Here is a 15,000-nt window from a genome sequence, read left to right on the forward strand (position 1 = left end):
CAGTCCATGATTTAGAACTTTATTGCCAGGCAGTTACACTTTTATTTAAATATGACCTATATGGGACTATTACTGTCATATTGTCTGGTTGATTCAGTAGAAACTATACACATTTTTTTATATTGCCAGGTGACATTTTACTCCTTTATATTTATTTGGTATGACCACTACAAGTAGGATTATTGCTCAACAGCCTTGCGACATTGCCTTTGCAATCTGCTTGCATGGGCTTCCTGGTTTACAGCTTGCTCAGCTGCAGCTGTAATGAAAATAGAGAAACATTTATGCATATCTTTCCATTACATACACAGGCTGAACTTTGGTAAACAGTTATTGCTATGAATACTTACACACTGCTGGGACATCTCCCCTCTCTCCTGCTTCTTGGACCCACTGTTCCCTCTTCCTTCGTTTCAAGTTGGCATAGTGATGCTGGACCTGCTCACCAGTCCGAGAGATATCAATGGCACTGGTGAGATTATGGGCAAGACTTTCCCAGGCTTCGGCTTTATATTGGGAGGCCTGGTACTGGTCCTGCAGCAGTCTCATGTCATGTTTTTTTTTACCAGGAGTCCTACCATGACCTTGGACTCCTGCATGCCAGCGCTGCACCCGAAAGTGCATGCCCTCTCCAACACCTGCCATACTGCTTATAGTGGAGAGTTACAACCAGTTATGAGCTGTATTCCCACCTGCAGACTTTAAATACAGCTGATCTCCCTTCCTTTCCCATCAATGGATGGTTTTGAAAATGCTGAGCTAAGCTAAGCTACAGGCAAACCTGCTTAGCTAAGGTTGGCAGTGCTTAAAGAGGCATGTTCAGCATGGCTAACCAATGGGCAAATCCACTTAGCTGTGCTATTCATTGCTAGTATTCATGCTTACGCAGTGCTTACAACCGGTCAGCATAGCTGTGCAAGGCTTAGTATTGCTTATGTTTTATTATATTCGTCTACCACCTGTATGGGATTGGTTCATCATTCATTACATAATATAGATTTATTTACCTTCCCTGACATCCCCCAATGTGCTGTAATTAATTTATTCTTGTGTGAGTATACTGCATGGGGCACTTGTGTTTATATGGGGGTTTAACTACTTTTTTACACTGACACCTCACATCTGTTGCCTAATACACTACTCTGGTTGAGAAAAATAAGTTACTTCCTACATAAATATACAAATAAATTAAAAGTGTAATGTTTACACATACAAAATGGAAATGGCTTTGGTGAGGCTCAAACTGTTAATACCTACATGCAAGGCATACATACTAACCACTACACTATTGCACTGATGCTTATGCTGGATGTCTATTGCTTTTTAACTTATCCTGCAGTTTCAGCTGGGCTAAATGTAGCTAAACAACAGGCACACCCACACAGCTACACTTAAACTTTATTGCATATGTCAAAAATAATTTTTTAGTTGTGTTTTTTAATTTGCACCCTTCAGAATATCCATGCTAATGCTGAACCTGTTATTCTATCTTTCTGGCTTTGTAGGGATGACTGTCCCTTATGACTTTGTCCATATTCCTTACTCTGACCGGTTGGGAGGTTTGCGCTATGTACTTATGTTAAACCTGTCATTCTATCAACTTTATGGCTTGGTAGGGATGATTGTCCCTTATGGTTTTGTCCAGATTTCTTACCCTGATGGGTTGGGGGTGTTATGAGAATTCTCACTCATTTTAAATTGCTGAATGGCAATTCTGAAGTGCAGGTATTGTGAGTGCTCAGACACACACCCTGCACTCGTATACAGAACTGTGTCTGTTTTACAGCACAGCAGCTTGCTTTCATACATATGCATGGAGCGCTGCCGTGCTGAACAGCCACGATTGCTTCTGTGCAGGAATAAGTTATTCCTGCATGGCCGTTTGCTGAATCCGGGGGTTTATTTACATTTTCTTTAGACAGCTTTATTAAATAAATGTATTTCCTTGAGGCACTGCTGCATCTAATAGCATTTTGTTTTGTGGTCTTATTTATAAGACTTCTGCTGTAAACTGCATAACATTTTTGATGTTATTTTCTGAGCAGTCTCTTTACTCTGCTTTTTTGCATACATGAGGTATCTAGTACTTTATGAGATATGCAAAATGGAATTTTACTAACTCTGCAAAAAATATATATATTTTTTGTCAACTTTGCCCCTTTCTGTGCATGGTCTTATCATTCAACCATTTTAATTGCTTTCTTAAGTGCATTGGTCTGGATGTCATTGGTTATGACTATCTCAGCTTCCAATGTATATTATTATTATTTCTGTTTTCCTTCTACCATTCATATTTTGCATTACACTTCTTTGATGCAATGGGCATTATTTTTACCTTGATGTTATACTGTGATATGCTCAGTCTTTTTCCATCCCTTCAATAATGTATTGGGTGCCAGTCACAGTGCATAACTTTGTGACACTACCAAAAAGGAATGTCGTACCCTCCAGACAGCCTAAAATGGAATGTCTGAGTATAGGAATTGGTTCATTAGTGCATACTAGATAATCAGCATCAGACCAATTTTAGCCTATTCCAGACACTATAAATCATGACCTATCTCTGCCTCAGGGTATGATACATAAGATAGAAAGAATCTGTGAGTGCCAGTCTAATTGTCCAGGTTTGTACTGAAGAAAAGTATGTAACTACTCTATGCAATATGCTTTGGTAGCTTACTCCATAGGTGTGGTATACACAGGAACAGGTAGCATGCCAACATGTCCTACTAAATTGTGATAGACATTGAAGTCTTTCTTCCTTGTGTTTGAGTAACCATTGCTTCTACAAAGAGATAGTAGGTCTAGAACAGTGAGTTTTCATAAACAAAATGGCTAAACATAGTGCACAAGGGAAGAATCCATAGGAAACAGAATATAGTAGTCAATCACTCTGGAAAATTAAGAGCCTGCAACCTTTTTGGTTAGGAACTTCTGGCTGCTCACTAACTGTGGGCTGTTTTCAAATGTTACATAGAAATGGGGGCATCATTTTCAATAATAAAACAGATAACAGATGAATACAATGGAAGTATGACCTCTTTGGTTTTGAACAAGATGCCCTTGGTTACTAGTTGGGCCACAGTGGAGACATGATGTTCAAAGGATAAGTATTCATCCATAATGGAGTCCAGAACTCTAATGACAGTGTAATTCATAAGGGGTATATCATCTAGGTGATATGATGAGGAACTATTTATTTTACCAGTGTAGACTATCTTGCACTCTTTGACATTTATTTTGAGACTATTGTATTTGTATCAGTTATTTAGATAGTCCAGCTCATCATGGAGTACCTTCATATCGGTGAGTGTTTAAATCGTAACTGCTAGTTGGCAGTGATCAGCAAATGTGTTAAGCCAGAGGCCTAGTTATTTCCTTGCTGATAGTAAAATAAATGCCGAATGGAGAAGTGCCCAGTTCTGAGCCTTGCAGAACAAACTTGTGATGTTTTTATTTTATATGCTGTCTCCTGAAACTCGATTAATGTGTTCCATCTCACAGACAATTAGCTAACTACCTCACTATGTACAGATTTCAGATTGATTTTTAAGTTTGCTGATTTGTCAAACATATCTGCTTAGTGAATGATATCAACTGTTTAGCCAGGTCCAAGTACATTTTGTTCAGTGAATAACCACAAATTGCATCAGCCATTCTTTCAATTAGGTTTATAAGGTTAAGAAAGCTTGTACTGCCTTTCACAAATCAAACATGAAGTGGACCCAAATCTAACAGATGATCAATGTCTAGATTTATGAGTAGAGAAATTATATATTTTCATGGCTTTACAAAAGGTACTGGTGATATTAATGGGTTTATAATTAACAGAATTGGTGGTTTGACTCGCTTCTCTCCAGGCTTCAAGGACATAGCCATTTTACAAGAGTCATTTCAAAGAGATTAGTAGACGTTCTATGAGACTATACATAATGCTAATTATTATTACTTTTTCTAGTATTTTATCAAGTCCCATGAACTCTTTTTAAAAGGTCTGCTAAATCTTCTATATATATGTAGGGGTTCAAGAACTGAAAAATCAGTGGCAGTTATACCGGTGGGTAAGGAGAAAAAAAAGACAAAGAGGAAGAAATAGTGAGAGGAAGACAGAATGAGAAGAGCAGAGTTTATAATGACTAAACATGGGAATAAATACTGAGTTGTACGGGTAAAGATTATGAAAAAGAGTGTGTAAATACATGAGGTGAACAACAGAAGGAGGAACAAAATAAAATAATGGAACAGAAGAAGCCAAGTGATTATTAGAAATGAAGAGACTATTAACTTTGCTTTACTAGTGCAAAATATTGTCTTAAATATCAGAATAATTTTAAATATTTCGAAATATTCTTTATAGCTACAGGTCCATTTGGATTTGAGGTGGGACAATCAATTTTTGGGGCGGTTTATTTTGGGAATTAGAATTGAGTTCTGTTCTAATTTTATTCCAGAATTTAACCGCATGTACAAAGTATTGGGGCTCAATATGATGGATGATAGAGTTTGTGGATTTGTACATTTTATTAGAAATGTTGACTTGAGATATGACTTCATAAAGGATATAATGTTGTATGGTATCCTAAGTAGTAGGGGTTAATTTAAGGTAAGTATAGTATGTCATGAGGTATTTGAATATGACATATAGTAACTCAGAGGTAGTGATGGGGGGGTTGTTTGGCAGACTATCAATACCCACCTGCCTTTTTATAGTTATTTCTGCCTTTCAGAAAGAGCAGGGAAAGTGTGGTAATTAAAGAGCTATCAGTGAAGGGAGATGGTAGAAAAAAAATGTTTGTGACATGTAGATGCATGCTTCTTCTTTAAGTTAAGGTTAAGGTAAGTTATGTATAAGAACAAGCCTCTGATGCAAACGTTATATTTTAAGATTTCATCATTTATCATATTTACTAGCTTAATGTTCTTAGTCACATCAATATAGCTAAATAAGAATGTTAGAAACTGTATTATTATAGATGTTTTTTTTTTTTTTTTGCTTCTTTAATTATGAAATCTTATTGCACTGTGTATGTGTTTATTTTACTTGCCTTTTTCATAGATCAAAGTTATGATTTTTGGATGAAGATTACTTTAAATCACCCTGCAATATGCTTCCCAGAAAAGAAAAGGAATTTGATTAATATATAAGGAGAACAAACCCTTCTTTCCACCAGACATTTGGCAATCAGAAGATACTGCTCCAGCTTTCCATAAAACATTGAAACTGAGAAATAGTCAGCTGAGTGTTAGCTAACAAAATGTTAACCAAAATATCACCTACTTTCTTCCTCATTCCCAGTAAGATTTCATGCACCGCTGTAGTACTACCATAATGGAGGTAAGTAGACACTGCTGTGACCTGATCTACTAAAGATGATCTACTTCATTACCTGCTTCTGGCGCAGCTTTCTCAGAGGAAGGCATGTCCGCCAGATTCAGGAGTTCATCAAAGTGTTTCTTCCTTCTCTCATCAAAGCCCACGGATGAGCTCAGTATTTCTCTACCCTTGCTGACAACTGCCTAGACAATATTACAACTTCCTCTCCTTGGTCATCAGATGGTTTGCCACAACAGTTTTGAAGCCAGCTGACAGCCTTTCTCCTGCCAAATCCATCCCATATTTTAGCCTATTTTGTTAAATATCAGAGCTGTTACCTCCAGACTTCTTGGTACCTATCAGACAGATCTGGAAATTCCTTTGCTTGTGCTGTACAAAAAGCATTTTCTGTTGAACTAAGCAACTTCCCACTTTGCTGATGTACACCATGAAGTCCTACAGCTACCACCATAAAAAGTGTGTCTACTTTTTAGCCACAAACTGCTTGCAACTGCCACAGTATCTGAGGCCTTATATAGAGTCTATTCAGAGACTACCACCTCCACAAGAACATGGGGAAAGTGATTCCAGAAGTGAGTGTTGAACTCATGCCACAAAGAAGCACTGATAAGTATTCCTAGGACACCCTCACTAAAAATTTTGATTTACTGGATCCGTCCAACTTCTGCCTCTGCCATTTGACCTTAGCTCATCAGCAAATTTACATCAGACAACCCAAGACTCTGTTGACCAGACTGTTCAGAATGCATGGAGGAATGTCTAAAAACATGAATCCAAAGACATTTACTGACCAGTATCCCAATATTCTCTGGTAACCTATGCACTTATGAGCATATTTGTTTCTGATCAAGGTGTCTGTCATGACCAGTTTGGTTCTACTACTGAAATCAGAATGCCAAAAAAAAAAACACAAGCTACAATACCAAAAACGAATGCCCCAAATATACAAGAGTGAAAAACATAATTATTAAGAATTTTTTACCCTCAATGTGAGGTCAAGCCACCCCACTCCCCCTCCACACACATATTTACTAACTGCATGGCTACGCATACATGAAAAAGGGACGAATCACCTAAAATAAATGAACCACTGAACACACTTGGAAATTACAACAGCAGTGATTTCCAATGGAAGAAAAAAAAAATGAGAAGTATACTGTTCCATGGCATCATGTGTCTTTGGTACCTGACAGCCAAGGGAACATAACTCGTCAATGTATAGAAAAAACATCTAGTCCACAGCTAGTAAAGGTGTCCAAAAAATTTACAACTCAATTTCAAATTTAGTTAATAAGAGCGACCTAAACAGTTCAAACAAACCTAGAAGTAGAAAGTATCCAAAAAAACTTGCCCAATATGGAAGGTAACTGGAATAACTGAGAAAACCACAACAAAATAAAATTGTGTTGTTTAATAGATAAAGGTGAGCACTTTCGCAAAGGTAACCATTGCTTCATCAGACATTTCATACAAAAACTAACCACATTTAAATATATTACACAAATTCAAATCAGCCAATCCTGTATACATGCTACTTAATTATCTTAAATTCACATAACAACAGAGGTACATTTTTAAAGTGATAGAGTATGCTTAAGTGGCTATGTACACTAAAATCTAGTTACTATGTATAGGAGCGATTTCACTTTTCTAGACTTTAGGGCTGGTTTCAGGGGGATGCTATCATTTAAACCTAAACACCTGTGTGCTCCCAGTCTCAAAATCTATTTCACTTCCACATTTTCTGTACCATTCCAAAGAACAAAAAGATCATCTGCAAAACACCTATAAAAGACTATGTGGGGACGGGCTAACATATACTCATACTCCTAACCCACCATAACCAAATTCGCATATGTGCTGGTGCAAATAGTGCCTATGGCAACTCCTGAAAGTTGTCTATAACATGTTTCCTTAAACATAAAGATATTATTTTCAAGCACCATTTTCTACAACATGCAAAGAAAATCTATTTTATGTATAGATAATTTACCTTGTCTCACTAACACAGATTTCACCATGTTGATTCCTTTATCATTGGGAATGCTCGTAAATAGTGAAACTACATCTAATGTGGCTAACATGTCTCTGTTTTGCCTATCCAAATCTTTCACCATCTCAAATAAATCTACTAGAAATTGTTCAGTGTCTTTTAAAATATATGCAAATTGATTCAATACTTTTTTTAATTCACTGTCTAAATAAATAGAAATAGGTTCTGTTGACCAGCCTGCCCCTGCTACTATCAGTCTAAACTGGAGATTAATTGGGTCCTTATGGATTTTTGGGAGACCATGCATCTGAGGAATCAGTGGATTTTCAACAATAAAAAACTGAAAAAGTTCTTTGCTTAATAGCCCCATACACATACTTTCATGTAAAACATTTTCAATGCGATTATTTATATCAAACACTATTGCTTCTGGTACTACTTCATATACATTTACATCTAAAAGCATTTCCTGCATTGCATCACAGTAAAAATCTGAATCTAAAATTACAACTGGTCCCCCTTTATCAGAGGGATGTATAACAATACTGTCATTATTTTGTAATTTATGCATTGCTCTACTTTCACTTAACGACATATTGCGCTATAAAAAAATAATTATTTTTATTATTATCTATTGAATTTTCACAAGCTTTTAAAAAGGTTTCAACATTATACGGCAGTGTTGGTACAAAAGTACTATTTTTCTTAAAATAACTGCTTCTCATTTCATCTACATTTTTAAATTGTAACTTCAATGCTATATTTCGTGTAAACATTCATAAACCTAATAACATTTCACTTATGTCCATTTTACTTGTAGGAATAAAGCTCAAACCTTTGTTTAATAATGATGTTTCTGCTGTAGTCAGTTCATACCTCGTAATGTTCCATACTAGGTCTCTTGACCATACACCCACATTTTCTTTAAAGTGTACGTTTGCAACTGGGCTGTTGCCTCTTTCCATTTCTGGCCTGTGTATAAGTCCTATTCCACAGATTTCCTTCTTCCTGTTTGAAAGGATAAAGGTAGGATGGGAAAAAAGTGTTGATGTCCTCCTTCCATATTAATTTTTGTCTGACAACATCCATTGTTGTCTGATTATTTTGTTGAACTTCTTTTGCTGCAATGTCAGATGGAAATTCCATTGGCGTTGAGTAAACAGATGCTGCCTGCTTTGGTGAGGGAACACCCCCTCCTTGTTGTTGATTCACTACTTCTCCATCTTCATTCAATGTGCTGGCTGTCTCTTCAGACTGTAGTTGACACTCCTCCCTCTGCCTTTCCTGTTGCTCAATTGAAGGAGCATGCCCTCTTCATTGTTGATTGGTCCTACGGAACTGTTGCAATGACCCATTGGTTGATTTTGTTGGTTGTGAAATACGATTAGTTACTGGTTGCTCTGTCTGCTGTACAGTTCTCGGCCAGGTAAATACATGTTGATTTTCAAAATCCATTAAATCCCTAGCCAACTTTCTTTTCTTCTGATCTAGTAACCGTACTTCAAAAAGAAGTACCTTGGCTGTGAGTTCATGCATAAACACTTCAGTCGCATCTTCCCCATACGTCACCATCAACTCATGCTGTTGTTGGCAGATTTTCTTCATTAAGTTCTTGCTCTATTGGTTTCAAAAAATCCAAGAACACATGAATATATGCTTTGCTGGTATCTAAATTTACTTTTTGCCATTGTGCCAGCAAACTAGGATATGTGTTGCCATAGGTCGGCATGTTTAGAACTCTAAGTCTTCTAGGTAAAACATTTAAGTTCAGGTAGGCTTCAAAGTGGAACTGTTGACTCTGAAGCTGCTTGAACCTATACAAATCATTTTCAATGTTCCTTTTTAAAGTTCATACCTCTTGCTCATTGTTGCCATTATTAGCTGTTTCCTGATTCATTCTTAATGCACCTATTTCCAGGAGCGGATTATTATAATTCACCAGCAAGTTTATAAGTCTTCTGTCCACATTTACATCCATTCCGACATTCTCTGTGATGGTCACAGTACCTTCTGCCAACCTCAAATTGACAAAGCAGCTAATAAGAATGATCCAAATAGTTCAAACAAACCCAGAAGTAGAAAGTATCCAAAAAACTTACCCAATATGGAAGGTACCTGGAATAACTGAGAAAACCATGACAAAATAAAATATTGTTGTTTAATACAGAAAGGTGAGTGCTTTCACAATGGTAACCATTGCTTCATCAGACATTTCATACAAAAACTAACCACATTTAAATATGTTACACAAATTCAAACCAATCAATCCTGTATACATACTAATTAATTATCTTAATTGCACATATCAAAAGAGGTAGATTTTTAAAGTGATAGAGTGTGTTTATGTGGCTATGTACACTAAAATCTAGCTACTATGTAGAGGAGCTATTTCAGTTTTCTAGACCTTAGGGCTAGTTTCAGGGGGACGTTATCATTTAAACCTAATCCCCTGTGTGCTCCCAGTCTCAAAATCCATTTCACTTCCACATTTTCTGTTGAATTTACTATGTCTCCCATTCTAGTATTTATATTCTGTACATGTAGCACTTGGAACAAAAATACATGATCTTCACCTTTGGCCAAAGTATGTTTGGCCAAGGTACTATGTTGCTGCTCTTTCCTTCTACAGTATATATGGTCCCTAATTCTTTCCCTAAGGTGGTGGTTGGTTTTACCTACATAAAACTGGAAACATGTTCTACAGTGAGCTACATATACTACATTTCTGGTGTTACAATCTGCTAAATTCCTTAGCTCCCAAAAATACCCTGTTTCAGGGTGTTTAAAAAATCTGGACTCATCAATACATATACAGTAGGCACAGTTCCCACATTTCTGTTTGCCATCCATTATATACTCTCTAATCTCTCTCATCCCTCTCATCCTTGATGTTTTTGGGTAATATAATTGTTGTTTTAAATTTTTCTTATTTTTAAACACAAAATGTGGGCGTGTACCCACTATACTAGTAGTCTCTCCATCTACTAATAGCATATGCCAATTCTGATAAATAATATCCTGAAATTTACTTATATCCATTGTACAGGGTAGAACCACAGGAGTATATGGCAAGCCTTTATTCCTATTACTTACCATTTCCTTTACTACTCTGTCAGAATAGTATGGTCTTGCTTTGCCATCCCTTTCTCTATATACTTCTTGGTAAGCTTTATTAATTTCATGTTCATTATATCCTCTTTTCAAGAACCCTGTTTTTAAGTTACTAAGTCCATCCTCATATACTTCTTCCTGACAGGATAAACAAGATACTCTCATTGCCTGTCCTTTTACAATATTAGGGAATATGCATTGATTGTGCATGCTATTCTGGCGTAGAAATGTTGGGTGATAACACTGCTTCTTATGTAACTTAGTTGACCAATTCATATCTTCTCTATAAATAGTGATGTCCAAGAAGTCTATACTCCTTTTGGAGTAATTCATGGTAAATTTTAAAAATCACTAGTAGTGTTAAGGTATAGATGGAAGGACCTCAATTGTTCCTCAGTACCTTTCCAAAGAACAAAAAGATCATCTACAAAACACCTCTAAAAGGCTATGTGGGAACTGGCTAACATATACTCATGCTCCCAACCCACCATAACCAAATTCGCATATGTGTTGGCGCAACTAGTGCCCGTGGCAACTCCTGAAAGTTGTCTATAACATGTTTCCTTAAACATAAAGATATTATTTTCAAGCACCATTTTCTACAACATGCAAAGAAAATCTATGTTATGCATAAATAATTTACCTTGTCTCACTAACACCGATTTCACCATGTTGATTCCTTTATCATTGGGTACGCTCGTAAATAGTGACACTACATCTAATGTGGCTAGCCTCTGTTCTGCCTATCCAAATCTTTTACCATCTCAAATAAATCTACTAGAAATTGTTCAGTGTCTTTTAAAACAAACACAAATTGATTCAATACTTTTTTTAATTCACTGTCTAAATAAATAGAAATAGGTTCTGTTGTCCAACTTGCCCCTGCTACTATCGGTCTAAACTGGGGATTTATTGGGTCCTTATGGATTTTTGGGAGACCGCGCATCTGAGGAATCAGTGGATTTTCAACAATAAAAAACTTAAAAAGTTCTTTGCTTAATAGCCGCATACACATACTTTCATGTAAAACATTTTCAATGCAATTGTTTATATCAAACACTATTGCTGCTGGTACTACTTCATATACATTTACATCTAATAGCATTTCCTGCATTGCATCACAGTAAAAAATCTGAATCTAAAATCACAACTGGTCCCCCTTTATCAGAGGGACATATAACAATACTGTCATTATTTATAATCCATGCATTGTTTTATTTTCACTTAATGACATATTATAACTTTGCTCTTTAAAAAAATAATTATTTTCATTATTATACATTGCGTTTTTACAAGCTTTTAAAAAGGTTTCAACATTATACTGCAGTGTTGGCACAAAAGTACTATTTTTCTTAAAATAACTGCTTCTTGTTTCATCTACACTTTTAAATTGTAACTTTGATACTATATTTCATCTAAACATTCGTAAACCTAATGACATTTCACTTATGTCCATTTTACTTGTAAGAATAAAGCTCAAACCTTTGTTTAATAATGATGTTTCTGCTGTAGTCAGTTCATACCTCGAAATGTTCCATTCTAGGTCTCCTGACCATACCTCCACATTTTCTTTAAAGTGTGCGTTTGCAACTGGGCTGGTGCCTCTTTCCATTTCTGGCCTCTGTATAAGTCCTGTTCCACAGATTTCCTTCTTCCTGTTTGAAAGGGTAAAGGTAGGATGGGAAAAACCTGTTGATGACCTCCTTCCATATTAATTTTCTGTCTGACAACATCCATTGTTGTCTGATTATGTTGTTGAACTTCTTTTGCTGCAATGTCAGTTGGAAATTCCATCGACGTTGAGTAAACGGATGCCGCCTGCTTTGGTGAGGGAACACCCCCCTCCTTGTTGTTGATTCGCTACTTCTCCTTCTTCATTCAATGTACTGGCTGTCTCTTCAGATTGTGGTTGACACTCCTCCCTCTGCCTCTCCTGTTGCGCAAGTGAAGGAGCATGCCTCTCCATTGTTGATTGGTCCTATGGAACTGTTGCAATGGCCAATTGGTTGATTTCATTGGTTGTGAAATACGATTGGTTACTGGTTGCTCTGTCTGCTGTACAGTTCTCGGCCAGGTAAATACATGTTGATTTTCAAAAATAAAATCCCTAGCCAACTTTCTTTTCTTCTGATCTAGTAACCGTACTTCATAAAGAAGTACCTTGTCTATGAGTTCATGCATAAACACTTCAATCACATCTTCCCCATACATCACCATCAACTCATGCTGTTGTTGGCAGATTTTATTTCATTAAGTTCTTGCTCTATTGGTTTAAAAAATAATTGAATTTTTGTAATATATTTACATGTGGTTAGTTTTTGTATGAAATGTCTGATGAAGCAATGGTTACCATTGCGAAAGCGGTCACCTTTATGTATTAAACAACAAGATTTTATATTGCCGTGCTTTTCTCAGTTATTCCAGTTACCTTCCATATTGGGTAAATTTTTTGGATACTTCAAATTTAGTTAATTTATTCTAAAATATTATGTATATCAGTGTGATGCAGTAAGGAAGCACTTATTTTTTATATTAGAATCAGCAAAAGCTGGTAGCTTGCACATCAGTGCAGACCAGTGGAGGCAACTCCTCATGCTAGTCACTTCCTGGTGTTTATTACTGTACACTATTCAACCCTACGTTATCAGTCATGGTAAGACAACTATTTAAATAATGGATTCAAAAATCACAAGGAGACTGACTCTTAATGTACCTAACTTATTTTATTTTCACAATTGAGTAAGTTTAGGAAGTATAGCAGTTGTTATTATTACATTATTATAACATTATAACATTAGTAGAACTACTGTTGCACTCCTTTAATTTTGCATAATACGTGGTCTTAGACATACAGCTGGTTTGAAGCTGCATGCACTGTCCAAGTTTGATTTGCATAAATTTAAATCAACCCATATGCTAAATTGTATTAAACAAGAAACATACTGATATATATATATTCATATATACATGAACAAACCAAGTAAATCCACAGGCAGGTAAAGCGGACCCAGGGAAGATAATTAGCATTAAACTTTATTAAAAAAAATAATAATAATATCAAGCGCTTTCGCCTGGTTAGATACCAGGCTTTTTCAAGATACAAAGTATTCTAAATCAAGAACTTAAATATCCTACTGCCAAAGTCATATGACCTGATTAATAAATTGATAAATTAGAACTGATTATTAAATTAAAACTGAAGTTAACTCTTAAAACACTAACAACAACCTAAAGATGCAAAATTAACAAGTCAGCATAATTTATATATCTAATAGTCCCTAGTGTACAAAATGCAGAATATAATTGCACAAAAAAATTGTACAAGAAACATCAAAATGAAAAGTGCTTCTTAAAAACTAATCTTTCTTATAAATACACAGAAATAATACATAAAAATTACTTAAAAATGCTTTTATAACAACTGCCTTTTAATAACTTAGCTTTCCTCAACTTAAGCACACTGATAATGCTGATATTCTCGTTGAGCCCAGGAGGTCTGGTGGCATTCAATTTAAGTTGCCACAACAGCTCTTTGTATTCAAGACGAGCTTCCCAATCACCTCCTCTGTTGTCCTGGGTAACCGGCTCAAGGACTATAAATTTAAGCTGCATGTTGGGGCAAGAATCAAGGTGCTTAAAAAAGGCATTTGTGTCTATCTTTTTGGAGACATCATATAGATGTTCATATATCCTCCTTCTGACAGTTCTCTCAGTTTTGCCTATATAGAAACCACAACACTGGGTACATAATCCTAAGTATACCACACCCTTTGCCCCACAGTTGTAATACCCATCAGCTTTAAATTTAAATTTCCTAGAGGGAATGTAAAGGGAGCTGTCATTGATTATAAAAGAACATTGTTTGCATGACCCACATTTATAAGTACCGGTTTTAGGGATACTGTGTTTAACGGCTGACTTAGATCTTTTTTCAAAGATACCCTTAAGATTTGTATCTCTCCTTCTGACAAAATGGGGACGTTTCTTCACAATTTGCTTAAAATTATCGTGAAGTGTTATAAGAGGCCAATATCTCAAAATTGACTGCTCCACTTGCAGGGAGTCATTAGAAAAAGTGTATACAAAACTACTATGTAGATCAAACTGCTCTGGTGGTTTTATTTGTGTATCGTGCTCTGTACCCTTACCCAATAAAGGAAAGTAAATAGCTTCCCTGTTACTGATAACATCCTGAGCTATGTTATTAACAAGATGTATCGGATAACCTCTCTCAGTAAAGAGCTGCCTCAAAACATCCACCTCCTCAAGGAAATATTCCTTTGTACTACACATCCTAGATGCACGAATAAATTGTCCCTTAACTATACCTTTTTTCTGGTAGAAAGGGTGGCCACTATCAAAATGCAAATAGGAGTTGGAAAAGGAAGGTTTTCTGTATAACCTTGACTGAAAAGTGTGATTGTGTGTGTCCTTAAAAAGAACTACATCTAAGTAATTTAAATACTCATTATTAACGTTATAAGTAAATGTTAAAAAATGTGTAGTAGAGTTGATGTAGTTCATAAATTCCATGAAATCTTCTAAGGTCCCATCCCATAAT

This window comes from Protopterus annectens, chromosome 5.part1, assembly GCF_019279795.1.
Source record: "Protopterus annectens isolate FY-2018-M chromosome 5.part1, PAN1.0, whole genome shotgun sequence".
Taxonomy (NCBI): Eukaryota; Metazoa; Chordata; order Ceratodontiformes; family Protopteridae; genus Protopterus; species Protopterus annectens.